The sequence below is a fragment of the Nannobrachium achirus genome (assembly GCF_963921795.1).
Source record: "Nannobrachium achirus genome assembly, chromosome: 12".
NCBI lineage: Eukaryota > Metazoa > Chordata > Actinopteri > Myctophiformes > Myctophidae > Nannobrachium > Nannobrachium achirus.
In genome coordinates, this window is record NC_137832.1 from 42,027,501 (window position 1) to 42,043,531 (window position 16,031).

The following is a 16,031-nucleotide window of genomic DNA, read 5'->3' on the forward strand; positions in this document are numbered from 1 at the left end:
TGCATACAGGCTTGCAAACAGATTCACACAGCAGCAACGTGATGTCACTCACCAATGGACGCATCCTCTATCTATTTCTGACAAGTCTGCTCATTCTTTCAATGTACGTACACACATACACATGCTGCCCATGCACATACACACACAACACAGATCCAGTCATTCCTAACCATGTTCTTAGACTAATTAAGTAAGGAGTTCCCATGCCCATTCAGTTAACCTACAAATGCACTCCATTGTTAAGGTCCTTACACACTTTTGTTTCAAAGTGTTGTTTGTGTCAGGAGCACATCTACACGGCGATAATGTGGCGCTTTTCTTTTTTCTCCTCTTCTTTTTTTGGAACAAAGTCGATTTTTCACCACATATAAAGGCGCATGGAATCAGCTGAGATGTTTGATGAAGTGAAACGTGAAAAGGCTTTGATAATGAGCAGAGCAGAAAGCTAGACGCACATGGCTTACATAATTGAAGAACACACTGTAAAGGAGGAGGAAGTGCTGCTGAAATATGAGAGAACCTCCGGGCTTACTTTCCATAGCCCCAAGGAAGACATCAGCTGATTCTGGAGTAGACTGGGGAAGACGGGCGTCTTATGGCCTGCATTGCACATTGTCTATTACTAGATTATACACAGTCAAATCCTCAGTTATAAATGTATTTTATTGAGGATTTTACTGTGTACACACAACCACAGTACACATTTCAAATATATCAGCTATCACGCTGAATTTCCCCCTTGGGATAATAAAGGTATCTATCTATCTAACAAAGGCGAACTGGCACACATATACCAGTAAGACTCCCTAATCGGGAGATAAGCGACCGCCAGGTCGCAGTGTGATTTAGGCCAAAATGTGTAGGATATGTGTAAAATCGGCCTGATGGTGGTGCTATTTGGGACAGATCCATGTTGATGACATGAGCGTAGACTTACTGTGTAGCGATTTGCGTGATTTTAGGGCAAAATCTGTAGGAGTAGTGGCCAAAAATGTGTTAAAAAAAATCGGCCTGAAGGTGGCGCAAATGTAAACAAACATGGCAGGCATGTTTGTTTACATTTGAAGAAAACGTAAGGGCTGCCTTCTCCTGAATGCCTGAACGGATTTCCAAGCGGATTTTTTTGTTTGAAAGCTGTGAAAAGCATGCACATGCATAGTGCATGATCTGTGCACGAATGTGTGCACCCTATTGTGCACCCGTGCACACTATTTTTTTAACCCTTTGTTGGCAAAACGGCAATATAAGAGGTCCCACTTTAAATATGGCACCGACTGAGTTAAGTAGGAGCAGTGTCCAAAAATGTGTTTGAAAAGATCTGCCTGATGGTTGGCGCTATATGGGACAGATCCATGTTGATGACATGAGTGTAGACATACTGTGTAGCGATTTGCATGATTCTAGGGCCAAATCTTAGTCTAGTAGCCAGCCCATAGAGCCCCATTGTGAACCCGGACATTTTGAGTACCCTAAAGTTTTATGTTAGAAATGTTGAGTATGGGTCCCCAGCAATTAGAAACTGCCGGATGCTAACTTGTATATGTTGAGCAATTTTCATAATTAGCATAATTAGCTTTAATTAGCATAATCACCTATAATAATGGATAATATGTCAAAAACTGATTGGCTGATTTGAACAATATTGGAGTGGTTTTGGGGGTTATTGAGAACGCTGAATCCATTCCTGACATTTTCTAAATTCAAAATGGCTGTTTAAAAACCGGAAATGGCCATATAACAACTTAAATTGGATGATTTTGATCATTTTTTGTTGATTTTCCAAATGATGAAGTGACTATTTTTGCTAGGCTATTGTGGCAGTCATTGTTCTAATCATTTTGTGTGGATTGTCTATATTTGGCTTTTGAAATGCAGATAATGTATAAGCATATAAATAACCACATTTATAATTTAATTCATAATCAAAATCAACAAAAAAGTATCAAAATCATCCCAATTTAAGTTGGTATATGACCATTTACGGTTTAAAGCGGCCATTTCGAATTAAGAAAATGTCAGAAATGGATTCAGCATCTTCAATAACCCCCAAAACCACTCCAATATTGTTCAAATCGTCTTATCAGTTTTTGACATATTATCCATATAGGTGATTATGCTAATTAAAGCTTATTATGCAAATTATGCAAATTGCTCAACATATACAAGTTAGCATCCGGCAGTTTCTACATGCTGGGGACCCATACTCAACATTTCTAACATAAAACTTTAGGGTACTCAAAATGTCCGGGTTCACATTTTGGCTACTAGACTATCTGTAGGAGTAGTGTCCAAAAAATGTGTTTAAAAAATATGCCTGAAGGTGGCGCTAAATGGGACAGATCCATGTTGATGATACTGTGTACCGATTTGCGTGATTTTAGGGAAAAAATTGTAGGAGCAGTGTCCAAAAATGTGTTTTGCAAGAATGGGCCTCATGGTGACGCTAGAAGAGGGCCATGTGAGAATTGATGGGTGTGTGTGCAAAATTTGGCATGGATCGGGGCAACGGTTGCGGAGATATGAGCATGGAAAAAGTGTGACGTGTGACTGACTGACTGACTGACTGACTGACTGACTGACTGACTGACTGACTGACTGACGGACGGACAGCCGGTGGAGGTTTTGATAGTAAATGAACTACTGATACTAAAATAAGCATATAAAGGAGAAATGTAGTACTTGCGGACTTTAGTTCAGGAAATGTGGATGTGTATCTCCACCCCAAGAGAGGTGAGAAAGTAGCAACTTTATCTCAGCAGTCATTAGAGGCCAAATACATAAGCCTATTTATTGCAACCATCCCAGCAAAAAAAGTAAATAAAGCTGTTTGTACGTCACATAATGTCTATTTGTGTGATATACGTCAGACATAGACCATTAGGTACATTGGCTTTTTTGTTTTGGCCTTAGCATTTTCTAGTCCTACTTTTCCACAACAATGACTCCAGCACAAGTTGCACAACACAATGCTGCTATTCTTAAGACCCAGAGAAACCCGGCCCGGCCACTCTCCAGCCATTTCCTGTGGTCTGGGGATGGAGAGGCCAGTAGGGAAAGTCAAAGGCTGAGACTTGTTGGCTAAAGGCTGATTTATATTTCTTTGTACAACTGTTTTTACTTGCATGAAAATAACTTTTAACTACTTGTCTTGAACCCTATAGCGTACCTATTCTGGGGTGAACGTTTAAGTAGATCTACACGCCTATAAAACGTCTGTTTATTGGTATAAAAGAAAGAAAATAGGAGGCTTAGTATAGCCCTCTGAGAGACTCCAGTCAATATAGGATTTAAGTGGTTAAAGAAGGTATGTTTTGCTTGTGATACAGAGAATTAATTGGGAATACGAAATTAGCTGTGTGGTGCTCTGGGGAGATTATGTCAAGAGAGAGACAACTGTAAACAAATAACAGATGCAAACCTGCCCTGAGTATCAAATTGGAATTACTTGTGCCCTGTGGAGACTGGGGAGAAGATTTGCATATGCATCATACTTTCATATATTCCCCACTAGACCATGTTATGATGATCACAGCTTTCAGCATAGCTGTGTAAAACAAAAAGAATGCCTTTCTTCCCAGTAACTCTGTTAGATTCAGTGAAGGTAGCAACATTAACCAGCGTCCTCACTCCTCACTGCTGTCAGACATTCTACAGCTGACTAATACAAACAATCTCCACACGGCCCATGGCTCAAGATAGTCTATCATTAGCCTTCGAGGGCAGTCCCAGGCATGCCAGAAAAATACTGAAATAAGAGGGTACCTTGACATACATAATGACAGACAGAGAGAAGAGAAGAGAAGAGAAGAGAAGAGAAGAGAAGAGAAGAGAAGAGAAGAGAAGAGAAGAGAAGAGAAGAGTTCTTCCATTTCAGTCTTTCATCCAGACAACCGTTAGGTCATAATGGATGACATGGCTAGTGGTCACATGTTACACTGCTGTGCATTGTGTATAATATTATAGAACAGAACAAACGATAAATAAATCTAGTGTACAGTTGTTTCATCCACACTTACATGTTAGCATGAATAAGTGCGCACACATACTGTGTTTATTGCACACAGTAATTTTTCCTTTCTTTTGCGTCTCTAAAGTAATTGTATATGGACTTATGGACGGTTCTTACTGTTGCTGTTTTGCTGTAGATGTGATTGTGTCATTATAAAGTAACACACTAATCATCCACTACTCCTCCTCCATTACAATAGGTTGTTAAAACAGGCTTTGTTTAAAAGTGTGTTTCAAAACAACACCACCATTCATGGATTAATCAATTGGCCATGTTCCAATATAATGTAGCTCTAGAATCCATTCCTGTTGTGTGACTGAAGCAAAGAGCCCTCAGGACATCTCAGGCTCCCGCTAACCTCTGAAAGCACTTAATGAACGAGTCATCTGCTCCGAGTGGTGCATTTCTGATCGATTTTGAATCATATTCAGACACGTGGTAATTGTTCAGGAAGTGACATAACCGTGAGTTATGGGTGGATCTGGTAGTGGTGACCAACTCCTTCGCATTGCTTGCGTTGGAAGTGAATTATCTGGAGACCTCTGTACAAGACCGATTCCATGATTTTAGGCTTATTCACTGCAGGCCTTCCATAAAAAGCCATCTCTAAATATACTGGCTCTCATCATCGCCACGTGGATACCTGCAAGAAAACATGTGGCTGGGCTCCAGCATATAGTTAAAGGAATGTCTGGGGATTTTGTTTATACCACCAGTGTGACACTAAAGCGATGTGACTCCGTTCGCTGCCTGGAAGATGTGAATGATCTCTAGCTAGTGGCTCTCTCATTCAGATACAAGAGTCACGTTGAAACACATGATTCATCTGTTTGGATCTTCTGTGTGCGCTGTGCGTGCATGTGCACAGTCTGAGAGGAGAGAGGGTTCCTGCTTTCACTTCCACACTTCACTTCCTCTCAGACTTAATGACTGCCTAACCTCTAGGGCTGTCCTCGGCTAAAGAAATTCTTAGTCTACTAATAGTCAATAGCAATTTGTTAACTAATCAATTAGTTGATTTAATCAACATCAACATGAAATGATGTACATACAGTACAATCGTGCAGAGACTCGTTATTTCAAGTTGGTGAGGTTGAGAACTGGACATTCTAATGTTGATTGATTTCACAATGGCTATACAAAAAAGAATAAACAGCTAATCTAAAATAAATTATCAAATTCTTGGTCGACTTCGACCAATGAATCAATTAATCGACTATGAGGGGAGGGGACAGACCTACTAACCTACCTCATCTTGCACACACAATGATTAGGTTCAATTATGATTCTTTAGTGATTCAATGTATCATGACATATAAATGTATAATTTGAACCCAAAATTCAATTCAATTCAAATATGTTGATATGATTAAGCAATGTGAGATGAGATTACACACAACCCCGGGCCCTGACACCATTTGAGGTTGACGAGAAATCCATACACATACACAAATGAATTGAGAACATGGATGCCTGCCATACATGCATGCACTTGCTTCAGGTGATAATCAAGTACAGTACAGATACAGCTACAGTAAACATGGCCTATAATCAACATTCTTCCAATAACAAAAAACAAAGGCACATACAGTACAGTACAGAGCCTCTAATTACTGTTGCTTTGGTAACACACACAGGTGTGCACAGATGCACACATACAGTACACACTTAAGCCCAATTTGTACTTAGTTGCGCGCCAGTGTCACACACCGATAATAGCAGATCTACAAGCTCACGATGCTTTGTGAGCGTCAAAGACTGTTTTCGGTGCACGATATGGCACACAGTCAAGCATGAATCAGGCATTACTCCATTGTCTTTCTCTCACCTGCCATGTGTGTACAGGTGAGACTGAGCAGCGTTAAGGTTTGTCTTTGCCTTGGGGCTCTGCTGTGTGTGGCCTCATGGGTCCTGGCAGACGAGTCATGTCACGGTCTCTGTTTAGGAGGTCCCCATATCACCATCTCACATCATTACACGCCGTTCCCCGAGGGGAGGGGTCCAAACTTACTGACGAGGTGGGAGGCTCTGCCTCTCCCCTTTTCTGCTTGTTTTTTCATCTCTCTCTCTCTCTCTCTCTCTCTCTCTGTCATCATTTTTCAATCTGTCTTCTGCTCTTCAACCTCCCCACCCACTAGGGCTCAACTATTTGGGCTACAATGTCTAATTGTGATTTCTCAGACCAATATTGTGATTGTGAGTGGCTTTGCAATTGATAAATGTTATCAGTCAAGCTTCAGTTCTGTTTACTGTTTACAGTATATAGCTACCACATCATTAGATTCTATCAACATAAATTGATATTTGCGTGTTTAGTTCATTGACTACTAAACATCATGAACAAGTTACATTAATTTATTGCAACCAAAGGTCGCAGTTTAGTATGAGAAACGGCACATCTTGTCTCCGTCTGTCCATGTCAGGTTTTTTACGGTCTATGGGTTTGCTGCTCTGACATCACTTTGATGTCAGGGGAACCACACTAACAGAATCCCTTTTATGCCCATATATGGAGACCCCCAATGTCATCAATATTAAGCCCATATCTATTCCCATATGAAGTCCTGCTTCATATGGGAATGCCCATATGTGGAGGCCACATCAGCCACACTAACAGAATCCATATATGGCAAAGACAGATGGCCAAGACAGCCCATATCTGTGTGGCTGGTTCTACAGACTAGGGCTGCAAATCTTTGTGTATCCCACGATTCGATTCAGAATCAATTCTTGGGGTCACGATTAACGATTTTGTTCGATTCTTTCAAATCCAAACAATTCGAATTCAGAAACGATTATTTTCCGTTTTAAAAACGATTCTCGATTAAAAACGATTCTCTATTCAATTCATTATCAGGATCTACTCAAGTCTGCTGGCATGAAAGCAGAGTACATTTATAGCTTTTATAATTGCTAAATTATTATTGCAATAATGTAAACAAACAAAGGTAACCGTAAATCCAAGACAACATGTCTGATTTATTCATGCTTGCACACATTCTTTTAACTTGTACAAACACAACATAATATCTAATAAATTATCGTAATAAAAAAATCATAATAAAAAAATCATAAAATAAAAATCATAATATCTAATACAAAAATCGATTTTTGGAAAATGAGAATCGATTCTGAATCTTTCCATGTTAGAAACACGATTCGAAACAATTAGAAACAATTCGAATCGCTTTTTTCCTGCACCCCTACTACAGACAGGGATCTCCATATATGGGCATAAAAGGGATTGCATGTATGAAGTCAGATGTCATTGACGTCATCATACGACTTTCACATAAAGAAGCATGTTTGGAGTCTCACAGCATATCTCTATATACAGTACATGGATCTCCATATACTGCAGGGTTCTCCATATATGGGTAACAGAAGGCCAAGACATCACCCTTAGGCGTCTTACTGGTTTAAATGACCAGATTATCTGCAAGTTGACTTTAACGGAAATTGGAAACCAATGGCTTATTGGAAAGTAGATTGTCAGTAGTAATATACTGTAACTTTTAGTCAGCTAAACAGGCAAAAACATATAGTCCTTTAGAATACATTTAAGGTAAACCCTTAACTGCTCCCAATGAGCAAGTTGGTGCCTTGTATGTTGCCTCAGGACTTATGTGACAGATAAAGAATAAAAATCTGCACACCAGTATAAATGCTGCTCCCATATGCAATTTCATTTGTCAACGTTTCGAGCCAAGAGGCTCTTCCTCAGACCTTCACAAAGTGTACACACAGTAATTTTAAATATTAACAGTGTGACATCCTGATCATCAGTCTCAAATCAGTGCCAAGTGACATTGACAGCTGCACAAAACATGACCCAATCCATGACATGTCATAATGTACATAACAAAACAAAAATACACATAATCCTATTTGCCCAAGAATTACAGACATTGCATAGTGCATACACAAAAGGACTCTTAGGCTAAATCTGTGTGCTTTGCCACCAGGAGACCAAAACAGATTCACCTGCAATGACATAAAAAAGCCATTTAAAAATCAGTATATTATTGATACAGACCCTGTTCTTCAAAAGTATTTGCCTCAGCCCCCCCAGGTGATACACAAGAGGCCCCCTAATCTGTGCGATATGCTGGTAAGGGCAGACTTGCCTCCCCCAGCACGCACCCTCATACCTTCTGAGAGCTATTCCATCTGGCCACTACCCCTGTGGCCATTGCCAACAATGACATTTCAGGCACAAAACCCTCATACAGGGAAAAAGTATTAAATCATTATTATTTCATGTCAGCCAATGTGATCTACAAATGTCAGTGCGGTCTGCCCTATATTGGTAAGACCTCGAAACACGCATTGCTGAGCATCACCGTAGAATCCATAACTAGCCTTGTGGCTGTGAACTTTTGGAAATAAGCTGACACAATGTACAATTGTACATACACTCAGATGCAAAGCAATGAAAAAGTACAGTGTCAGCGCAGAAGGGGAGACATTAATAGTGCGACGATTCGTAAGGATCAAAGCGAGTTCAGGGGGCGGTCCCAAGGGAGCGCGCGCGCGGAGGGGGGTGGGTCACTAGGTCCTGCCCCCCCCCCTTACCATAGTTCTTAGGGAAGTCAGATGGTGGGACTCAGTCTTGTTGCATAGCACTGCTGCTGCTGCTACGCATGGCTGTCTCGAAGGGGTTACTGTTTGTTGTGCTGCTGACTTCTGCTTGGATCGTGTTTTTCGCTGCTGTCTATGCTGGGATCAAGGCAAGGTTGTATGGAAAAACTCTGGGATCGTGGATTCGGGTGGACACTGCTGTATTCTAGTCATAGACTGTAGAAGGGTTCTAGTACTGTTTCAACAAGTTTGTGGTCTCAGCGGATGTTGCTGATTCCCAGCTGATATCCGCAGTGCAGTGCTGCTGATCCAATGCGGCAGTTGTTGTTGCTAAGCTAATTTATTGTGCCTTTGTGGGCCATTGCTCTGCTACCGTTCGCTAAGGTAAACTCAGGTACTGTGCCGGTAACAGTGGCCGTGTGGCCTTATCTGCTAGTTGTTGAGTAAGCGTTTTCTCCATTCAGACAGTCAGCCAGGGGCTAGCTTTTGCTGTTGGTGGCCGGCTAGCTATAACTTCTTTACTAATAGTTATTAGCTGGTAAAACGGCGTGCTATTCATATCCAAAGCACAAGTAATGGCTTTTCTCTAGGCTGTTGGCTAGCGAACTTTAATGACTCTCAATCTGTCTACTCCATGGGAGTTGCGTGTGTCCGTAGTCAGCATCTACCTAGCATACAGGCTAGCAGAGGGTAACGTCACGAAGCGAAGGGTTGCGCATGTTCTGCGCATACTGAGCACAACAGGTAACGTAGCTCTAGCATTTAACCTCCCTGGCACGTGTCACTTGGTCCTTTAAGAGTCTTTTGGTTATTATATTATTTTATGTGCACGCGCAGTTTAATAAGGTAAGGATGCGCATGTATGATCAATGGCTATGCTTCACTCATGCCTACTATAAAAGCTAGGTTGTGGTAGTAGTAAGAATCGTGGTCACGTCGGGCCAGTGGAAGTTCATTCATTCAGGCTTCGTTGTAGCTTGTTTATTCTATTCAGTCTATTGTGGGCGTAATGCATTACTTCTGCCTCTCCTCGGGTTGTGTGGGGTGTGTGCGTGTGGTTTTATGTAGCCCATTCAGTCACGCATTGTAGTCTGGCCGTCATAGCATCCGCTTATGAGTGGCAGTTGTTTTCAAGGGAGTTGCGGGTAGCTACAGCTAAAAGCGTCCCCGTTGTGTCATAGATCCTCTACTCTAAAGGCTTGTAGCCCACCCCTACCTCCCATCCTGCTAATCATTCGCTAAGCAGCATGTAACAAGCTGCAGCGCGTCAGGCTTTCCTCTCAGTTTTAGGGTTTGACAGGCTCTATAACCAATGTTTTGTTCATGAGGATTTTGCCCGGTTTCAGTTATGCTAGCTTTACCCAAGCTGCGGCTGCCTGCGGGCATAGCAGCCGATAATTACTGCCGATGCTACTCTTGGTAAAAACGCTAACATCTGTTTATGTTTGCAGCTCAGGTCGGAACTGCCACGCGTCTGTTGCTAACATCAGGGCGGCTTCAAGTGTAACAGTGTTAAAGGTGAAGTCATTGGATATTGTCCACTATCGAGCTGCCGTATTTGTTTCAATCTAAGGTTATAGTTTGGGATCACCGCGTATCGCACTGCATGTCCTTGTGGTGTTTCCGTAGCTGCGGCACTCAAGCTAATAATTACAGCTAAGGCTACTGCTAGTGAAAATGACGAGTGTTTATCTTTACAATCACGGTAAAGCGGCCACAGGACTGTTGCTATCATGTTCACCATTGCAGCTCCAGGATAAAGGCTGCTAACGCCATGCTTTCTTTTCAGCTTCAGGCTAAAGTGCTACATGTCTGTTGCTAACATTACTTTATCACTACAGATCCATGCCGGAGCTGTGGCAGCATCATGTTATCATGGCAGCTTCAGGCTAAAGTGCTACAGGTCTGTTGCTAACATTATTATGTCACTACAGATCCATGCCGGAGCTGTGGCAAGCCCGCTACTACAGCATCATGTTATCATGGCAGCTTCAGGCTAAAGTGCTACAGGTCTGTTGCTAACATTATTATGTCACTACAGATCCATGCCGGAGCTGCGGCAGGCCCGCTACTACAGCATCATGTTATCATGGCAGCTGCAGGCTAAGCTGCAACATGTTCCGCTAACAGTGTGTTTTCTTCATAGCTTCGTGCTGCGGCTGCTACATGCCTGCTAACATCATGTTTTTCAGATTCAGGCTGGAGCGGCTGCATGTATGTCTTTGCAGCGTCATGCCGCAGCCGCTGCGTTTTTTCTATTAACATGTCATCTCTATAGCTTCGTCCACGGCTGTATAATACCATGAAGCCAGTCAGGAGTCGATTGGCACTGCAGAGGGCTCGGCTGCTACAGCATCAGCTAACGCAAGCAAGGCGGTCGGCACGCCCGCCAACCCACCGCCCACCCGCCTGCCGGCATGCCCGCCAGCCCGCCGCATCGTGCTGGAAGCTGGCGGGGCGCAGGCCTGTTTTCCGGGGGCGTTGTCATGCTGCAACACGCCGACGCCGGCCACGCCGCCATCATGCCGCGAAGGAACCCGGGAACAGCAGTTCCAGCACCAGCGGCGGGAACTCCATTCCTCTCACCAGCGACGGCTATCCCGGAAGCATTGTGGAGCCAGACTCTAGCAGGTAAATAGCGGCGCATTTGCTTGTTCGGTTCTGTTGGGGTGTCAGTCGCTCTCTAAGCTGGGAAATAATGGGCAGCCATAGTTAGATAGCAGCACATTCGCTCGTTCTGTTTGTTGGGTTTTAGCCGCTCTCTCGCATTGCTTGACTTAAAAGTCAAGATGTGGTTTGGGTTGAGTTCTTATATGTGCTTCAGCGGACTCTACAGCAGAACTAACCCACTTTTCCGTCCTTTATTTCCATGCCGAAACACCTGGTCATCCGCCTGATGTCTGCTCCCGACGCCGGGCACCCATGACACGCACCTGGTTCGGCATAAAACCGAGAGCTGCGGCCTGCCCACCCAGCTGGCTGCCTGCACGCCGGCCCCCCCGCCCGACAGCCTGTCTCCCAAACCTTTGCACAGCTCTCTCTCTGGACCGGTGCAGCGACAACAGCAGTGCTCCGGGTGCCGTCATCAACCATGAAATCCTTTAGCCATCGGCAGCTATGTCCGTTCATCACACTCTGCATATGAAGTCCAGCACGCCCAGCTGTCAATGAGCATCAAGCACACGCAACTCAGGACTGAAGCGGCCGCACCATTAGCACAGGTTTAGAAGGTTACATTATGCGGTTCTGCTTCAGCGTATACCTGTTAAGGTTGTGTGTTTTATTGCTGCCTCTCACAGGTATGGGTTTATTGCTGTGTTGCACATGTATGTAAAATGCAAGGCAAGGTGTCCTTTAAGGTTACACCAGTACAGTGGCTGCTCTGCTTCGGCGTATACCTGATATATTTGTGTGTTGTTCGTGCTGCCTATCTGCTGCGCTTCACAGGTCTTAAATTAGTGTTATACTTAGTGGCTCCTGCCCACTATAGCATCGCTAAAAGTAGAGCTACCTTCTTATCGCTGGCTGGCTTTAGGGAAGCTGCTAGTATTAATACATTCGGTACTACTGTGCATTTTCTTTGCTGGCTCATTCTAGTATACAATAGCGCTCTAGAGTACTAGAGTCGGTCAGTAGGTATAGTGTAATTGCCTCCGGCTCAGCAGTAATCACACATCCATTCGCTGTTGCCTTTAGTATTCCATAGCGCTCTGAAGCATTAGGTTAGGCGGTACATAGTTTAGTTGCCCCCCGCTCCGCAGTAAGGTTAAAAGGTACTTGCTTAGATTACAGCCAAGCTGCCTCCTTCGCCGTTGGCTAGCACTGGCATAAGATTATTATTCTGAATAAACGGTGCTCACCACTGCTTCTGGTTCTGCTGTCAGTTATATAGTTTCAGTGATGCTGCTCCCGTTATTCACTTGGGCCGTTTAGCAGTACTGCAAGTTAGATAGTTTCAGTATTGCTGCAAGTTAGATATGTCAGTGCTGCCGCACTATATTAGGCCACTGTGTTGCTGATAGGTTTGCTCGTTCTAGGTTAATTGCATCGCTGCGCGCTCCAATATTTCTATCATGCAAAAGCTAGGTGGTTGCTGGGGTGTTAGTTAGGTAGGATGTGAAGCTGTCTGGCGCTGTAGTTATGAATTAAAGGTTTCATCGCTGCTTCTGGTTCTGCTGTCTATATATATATACGTCCATGTTGCTGCTCCCGCTTTCTCTAGGGTGTTTTAGTATGGCTTCAGTCAGATTGCAGTATATCGTTATAGTCAGCAGTACCACCTTCCTCACCGTTGGTTCGGTCTGCCAGCTGCTAACATTCTTAATTATTAAATTGCTTTAGCAGTACTTATAGCGTTTTTGGCAAGCTGCCAATATCATTGCTTAGTATTTTGCTTAGTAATATTCGCTCTGCCAGATGCTAATATGCTTAATTATTATTTTTGCGTTAGCAGGAAAGGCAGTTCATAGTTTGCCCCGCAGTAATGATAACTTAATCGCTAGAGTCACAGCAGAGCTGCCTTCCTCGCAGTTGGCTAGCACTGGCATGGGATTCTGAGATTTTGGCGTGCTTTGGGGGTTTGTAGTTTTGGGGGGTATCGGGCCAGGGCTCGCTGTAATTAGATTATGCCCTCGATGCTCATGGTAACATGAGGATCGTGGGTTCAGCGAGCCATGGCCCGAGGCAGAACCCCATGCCAAACCATGCTAACTTAGGCTATAGATTCTATGCTGTCTTATAGTAGAGCTAAGGTAGGCTGCCAATACTATGCGCTTAGATATAGGCTTAGATTCTATGCTGTCTCTATAGTAGGGTGCTCAATATGCCATGCTGTGTGATGCTTGCTTTCTGCTTCATTCTGGTCAATAAAGTATATCTTAACCCAAGTGATCGTCTCCTGAAATAGTGCGACGATTCGTAAGGATCAAAGCGAGTTCAGGGGGCGGTCCCAAGGGAGCGCGCGCGCGGAGGGGGGTGGGTCACTAGGTCCTGCCCCCCCCCCCTTACCATAGTTCTTAGGGAAGTCAGATGGTGGGACTCAGTCTTGTTGCATAGCACTGCCCCGCCACCACCCCAGCGCCACCTTCAGGTTCTGCCTTAGATCCCCCTCGGGGGGTATCGGGCCAGGGCTCGCTGTAATTAGATTATGCCCTCGATGCTCATGGTAACATGAGGATCGTGGGTTCAGCGAGCCATGGCCCGAGGCAGAACCCCATGCCAAACCATGCTAACTTAGGCTATAGATTCTATGCTGTCTTAAAGTAGAGCTAAGGTAGGCTGCCAATACTATGCGCTTAGATATAGGCTTAGATTCTATGCTGTCTCTATAGTAGGGTGCTCAATATGCCATGCTGTGTGATGCTTGCTTTCTGCTTCATTCTGGTCAATAAAGTATATCTTAACCCAAGTGATCGTCTCCTGAAATAACAACATACTTTTAAGACGGGAACTTTTTTGGATAGTGATGGATACACACATTGCAGACTCTATCTCCAAAAGGTCTGAATGAATATGATATCTGACCCTTTCCCTTTCTGTAATATTACTCCAGTTGATCTCTGTGCGGGTGTCTTCTATGTGTGTACCGGTATGTACATTATCTATGAACACCAATGGTTATCTTTTTAAATGTTACCAAGTAAAATTGCATATGAGAGCAGCAATGCTGATATGCAGATGTCTATGTGTGTGTGTGTGTGTGTGTGTGTGTGTGTGTGTGTGTGTGTGTGTGTGTGTGTGTGTGTGTGTGTGTGTGTGTGTGTGTGTGTGTGTGTGTGTGTGTGTGTGTGCGCGCGCGTGTGCGTGTTTTAGCTGTTTATCAGCTTCTCTCTCATCTATGTGAACCGATAATCAGTAATGATTGCTACTGCATAGACTCGAGTTTGTTCAGTATCAGCGGGTTCCCCAATCCCCATCTCTCCAACTCTTTAGTAAACTACATTTACAGGTGGGTTGCACATTTTATCCAACCAGGAGAGAGAATCCCATAAAGACAATTTGTCATTACCAGTTCCAATTTTGTCTGCTCATTTATTGGTTTCATCAATTCCAATTCCACTTGTTTATCCTGTATCCTGTATTAGTTCTCTCTCCAGATTGGATGAAATTGGCATCCTGAGCTGAAAATGTATTTTAATTTACTAAAGAGCTGGAGTGATGGAGAGACCCCTGTTACTGAACAAACACACTATAGTAATTTATTTGATGTTTATTTATACAGGTCAAATACTATAATAATGATTAATATCAGAATATAAAGCTATTTAACACTTAATCACTTGTAGCCTCCACGATTTGGAGGATTCAATAGTGTTAGTTCAATAGTTGATTATTTTCCTATTAATTGTTAAGTCCTACCAACACCGAGTCACTGACACACTTTCCTTCTCTCTCTCTCTCTCTCTCTCTCTCTCTCTCTCTCTCTCTCTCTCTCTCTCTCCTCTCTCCCAGGGCCCTTGTGGGTCAGAGACCTCCCCTGGCGGTCTCATCAGTGGAATTCTTAGAAGCCTGAGGCAAGCGGAAGCACTGGTGTTTGATAACATCTCAGTTAAAGGCATGGAACCATGCGTGACAGTGTCTGATCCACTACTGATACTGTAGCTACAGCTGCAGTCCCCACTTGTTTAGCACCGCTAGTAGTCACTTCTCCATCTTCTCCATCTAGCACACACACACACACACATGCACGTGTGCTCGCACGCACGCACGCACGCACGCACGCACGCACGCACGCACACACGCACACACACACACACACACACACACACACACACACACACACACACACACACACACACAACTACAATGCTGAATACTACAATTACCAACTTGCAAAGAATGTCTGTTCCAGTGGCAAAAGTGTTTGAACTTGACTTTTTCATTTTCTGGTAAACTTACTTGTGCATCTGTTGTTTTAATCAACAAGCCCCTGAACGTCATTGCCCTTATCGTCATCATCACATCATCACAGTAAGAAAATACCACACCTTTCTCTGAACTGTGATAGCGAACACAAGTCTTATCTCAATCACAAGATTGAAAATTGCAATATTTTCTGGTATACGTACATTTGTAACACATTTACTATTAGAGCAAAAGGACGAAAAGGGACTGCCAGGGTTATTGCGAATGCGACAACAATGTGTCATCTGGCCACGTTCAAGGTGTTTAGATAGACAGATGGTTGCGTCCCCCCCCCCTCTCAAACGAGCACTTGCCCGGTCGGGCAACCCGAAAGCAAAATCCAACTGCCCGAAGGTTTTATTTACCTGCCAGGGGCAGGTGGGCCAACCTTAGTGTCAAGGCCTGTATTCATGGTTGAAATAGGCCTCTCTCCCCCTCCCTCCCTCCCTCTATCTCCCTCTATCTCGCAGATCGAGGTCTGGTTTTATGTCTCACAAAACCCCTCTCCCACTTTGTCTTTGTCTCTCTCTCTTTCTCT

General features: G+C 43.7%; 2 protein-coding genes across 2 annotated transcripts in view; one reads left to right on the top strand and one right to left on the bottom strand.

Annotated features, from left to right (window-relative positions):
- Positions 1 to 16,031, bottom strand: part of sh2b3 (SH2B adaptor protein 3) — a 78,458-nt gene that overhangs the window by 60,863 nt on the left and 1,564 nt on the right. The window lies entirely within an intron of this gene.
- hsd17b4 (hydroxysteroid (17-beta) dehydrogenase 4) overlaps positions 1 to 16,031 on the top strand; it is a 148,283-nt gene that overhangs the window by 48,954 nt on the left and 83,298 nt on the right. The gene's annotated exons all lie outside the window — the stretch shown is intronic.